Genomic DNA, 4527 nt, shown 5'->3' with positions numbered 1-4527 from the left:
GGCATCAACAAACTCCAAGGTCAATTGGACCATTTTGGCTCTTTCTGACTTTCCAGTCAGCCTCTGACAGAATGCGCTCATTCAAGAAAATCAGACATCTCTCATTAACACATAGGAACATCATAAATATTAGACTGTTGTTTTAAGCCTCTAAATTTGGGATTGTGATGCAGCCAAAAAAAAACCAAAGGTACTTGGTAACAATTGGATGTATTCGAATTCTCGAACAGCCATGTATTAGAATCTCCCAGGTACGAATGAATACAGAGTGAAACTGAGAAATAGTCATATATTTTACATTTTTAAAATGTAAGATCTTAATAAATAAAAATTCTCAGCCCTGGAGAACTCTGCAGTGTTCTGGTAGCATGGCACTCAGGGAGGAATTTCCCCAACAAGTCCTTCACCCTCCCTGTTCTCTCTGCCAGCCTAGATGCCTTCCCAGTACCCTCACCTCTGGGAGGTCTAAGAAAATACCAGTGAAGGGAATGCCCAAGCAGTCCAGCTTGGAACATGACTTGTAAACGGAGAGTGACGCTGAAAACATATTTGTACATCTGGATCGCCAATTTAACATACTATTCTGTTTCTAGTATTCCGATTATCTTCTGTACAAATTTGTTTCATGACTGACTTGTAGCGGAGAGTACTTCTAATTGAGAAAAGGAGAAAGAGATATCAGTTCAAAATGGTGACCTCACCCGCCACTAACAGCAGTTCAAAGTGCTCTGTAGAAGGTGGAGTTAACATATTTCTAAGTTTTAATGGACAGTGACACTCCAGTGACACTACTTCTTCTAAAATAACTAACAGATAATTTCTTCTTTGTGTCTTAAAAAAAGGTCCGTTTCCATAATAGCTCTGCTATTCTATTTATACAATGGCTTACAGGAAAAAGATATAAAATAACTTACCACAAAAAGGACAGGGAGGATGTTAAGAGTTGTGTAAAGTTGTCAAGTTATTTTAGAACCCAAGAACCTCTGAAGCATGCTTCTCCTGCCATAATTTTGCACCAGCGAACTCCTTTTGATTGAATAACTTAAAGCTCCCTTTGACCTGTTTCTATAGTCAATTAAGCAGTCTGTGTGTGTTTCCCATCCTGGAAATCACAGGAAGTGGTGCAAAGGACAGTAGGAGCAGCCAACAGTTGTACTCAAGGTGGTAGTAAGAGCGGCAGTCAAAGCAGACATAGAAATACTTATATTCAATGGCTTTGCTAATATTTGAGTATCATAATATTTATAACTAAGTGCTTTTATAAAGTAAATAAATTACTTATTCACACAATCAAGAAAATCTGTAATGCCTGGCACATAAAAGGCACTTAATCCACATCTGGTGAGTAAACAGGGCTTTTTAAAATTTTTCCATTTTCAACCCCTTTTCACCTCAGAAATTTGCAACTTACACAAGCTGCCTGAAAGACCTTGGCTTCGTTATACATTTAATTTTGAGTTACATTGTGGTTGTTGTGCATTCAGAAGCCCTTCAGTGTCGCTAAATTTTTGAACCACCCCCATTCAGATAAGACCCTATGTGGGGTCAAGAGCCACCGTTCAAGTTTCAGAAATGCAACTAGAAAAAGAGTTCCTTTGTCTCAAAGGATGACTAACAAGCTTATGAAAATTCAGTGACTCAAAAAATTTTTATTATGCTTCCTGATGAACCTTGATGACAATGTATCTATCTATTGTGACAAAAAACATTGGTCGATGGTCTATTGTGTTACACACCTGTCTCTTTCCTGGTAGCAACCACCTCATCGAGCATCATTATTTCAGAAGTGTTTCCCTATTGTTTCCTCAAAGGATTAGGAACTTTTGAGAACTATTACTAAGTGAACCAGGAAATATATATATATATGTATATACGTATGTATGTATGTAATAAAAAGTGCTTGTTCAGTGAAGTTAAATAATATCATCAGTACTCTGTTAGGGGAGTTTGTGATAGATTAAAAACTACTAGAAATAATGCTATAAAGATTGATATCTTGCTCTGGTAAAGTGGCTCTGAGTTTTACATTTGAGCATAGACTATTGATTTGTGAATTAAACAACATTTCAAGCACTCTGATGATATTTAAGTGTATTTCACAAAGTACTAGGAAGAGATTCATTCCCTTGCTTATTCTGTTCCTTGCTGGGTTTCTCTTTGAAATATTATGTTACGTTCCAGTTCTAAGGAAGACACTATTTAATCTGTATGCTGAGCAAATAAGCTGAGAAACATGAAGACTGATGTGCTATCAGGATTGAAGGCTTATTAACAACCTGCAATACGCAGATGACACAAATCATATTTGCCGAAAGTGAGAAGGACTTGAAGTACTTACCGGTGTAGATCGAAGCCGCCAGTATGCCTTACAACTCAACATAAAGAAAACCAAACTCCTCACAATTAGATTACTAGGTAACATCATAAGTGAAAAAAAGTTCAAAGTTGTCAAAAGTGTCATTTTATACAATGTTTAAAAATATGATTAAATCTTTGAATTGTGTGATATGTGAATTATATGTCAATAAACCTGTTAAAATAATTTCGTTTTCCTTGGATTCACTCTCAATGCACATGGAAGTAGAAGTCAAGAAATCAATCGACATATTGCACTGGGTTTATCTATACCTCACAAGACCTCCTTAGAGTGTTGTAGAGCAAGGGTGTCACTTGAAAGACCAAAACTCAAGCCGTGGCATTTTCTTTTTAACAACTTTACTGGCATTTAATTCACATATCATACAACTCAATAGCCCAAGCACACTGAGGAGACTTGTATAATCATCACCACAATCAATTTTAGGACATTATCTTCTTTCTTGTACTTATTGCTATTTCCTCCCCTTTTACCTCCAACCCTCTCCTGCCATACTCCCAAGCAACTATTAATCCAGTTATTGTCTCTATAGATTTACTTATCCTGAATTTCATCTACAGAAAAACATATTTTAAAATAGACAAAAATAAAAAGTAAAACAGATGAAAAACCCAAATGAAAAGAAAGGAGAAAATATTATAAAGTAGAGCAAATTTGAAATGAGTCAAAGGGAAATCAAATGTTAAGGTGTTAAAGTTTTATCTAATGGCATCTGCAATAATTCACTTTCCAAAATATCATGATATGATAGCAAGGTTAGTCACACCTCTGCTCTATGGTAGGAGAGGGTTCACCAGAGGCTTAATCCATGTTTTTCCCCCTTTTTTTAAAAAAAATGAAGTAACATTAAAATGGGCCCAAAGGGAAATCAAATAGTAAGATATTACATTGTAACCTAACTACATCTGCCATAATTAACTTTATAATCAAGCCATGCATTTTCAAACTCCTCATAAGGGTATGAAAGGTAGACAATCGATAAGGAAGAGTTCATGCATTTGAATTATGGCATGAAGAATATTAAAAATACCAGGGGCTACCAGAAGAACAACCAAAACTGTCTTGGAAAAAGTGCGACCAAAATGCCCCTTCGGAAACTTTGTCTGATGTACGTTGGCATGTTATCAGGTGAGACAAGTTCCTGGATCAGAACATATGTTTGGTAAAGGAGAGAGTCAACAAAAGAGAAGAGCGTCAAGGAGATAAATACATTGCCATGAACAAGGGTCGGGGATTACCTGTCACTTTTTTTTTAGCCAAAGACAGAGACCAGGTTGATTCAATAAACATTAAGCACATTCTGCAAGAGTGAGACAGACGGAAGCCAAAGGGTTTGCTACCTCCAGAGAGCTTCAAAAACCCAGTGAAAGTTAAGCCAATCTCCAACAGATTGCCATAATGGGCTCAAAAATAACAATTGTGTGGCTGGCACAAGGCGGAACAGTGTCAAGTGCTGTTGTCCATAGGGTCAATGAGAGTTGGAATTGACTCAATGACACCGAACAGTAACAATTTTCAAATGAAGCTTTTCCTTTAGGTTTGCTACTTAGAAGGATTGGAGGAAAAGTGAGGAGGACTTGAAGCACTTGCTGATGAACATCAAGGATTGCAGCCTTCAGTATGGTTTACAACTCTATGTAAAACAGACCGAAATCATCACAACTGGACCAACAGGTAACACCATGATAAATGGAGAAAAGGTTGAAGTTGTCAAGATTTTGTCCTGCTTGGACCCACAACAAATGCTGTGTTAGTCCAAGTACTCTAGAGAAACAAGTTCAAGAAACTCTTATGTGTATAAGAGAGAGCCTTATATGAAAAAGTAATTGGATATTAAGACAGCATCCCAGCCTAGTCCAGATCAAGTCCCTTTGTCTGACATTAGCCCATATGTCCAGTACCAGTCTTTAATTAGCTCTTCATACTCACACCAACACACGCAATGATGCAGAGTGCAGGAAGATCACAGGCCAATGGGTGGAAAGTCTTGTGGATCCAGTGGTGGAGGAAGCATCTGAGCACTGGTGTGGGTCTCTACGTGGCCCCTCCAGCTCCAGGTCACTGGCTCCATCAGTGTAGCTCCACGTGGCTTGTCAACAAGAATGTCTCACAGGGAGAGTATATCTGGCCTCCAGTGAGCTATTTATCTC

The sequence above is a fragment of the Echinops telfairi genome, unplaced genomic scaffold (assembly GCF_000313985.2).
Source record: "Echinops telfairi isolate 266 unplaced genomic scaffold, ASM31398v2 ScPeMD7_7468;HRSCAF=8506_0, whole genome shotgun sequence".
Taxonomy (NCBI): Eukaryota; Metazoa; Chordata; class Mammalia; order Afrosoricida; family Tenrecidae; genus Echinops; species Echinops telfairi.
This window is presented reverse-complemented; position numbering follows the sequence as displayed.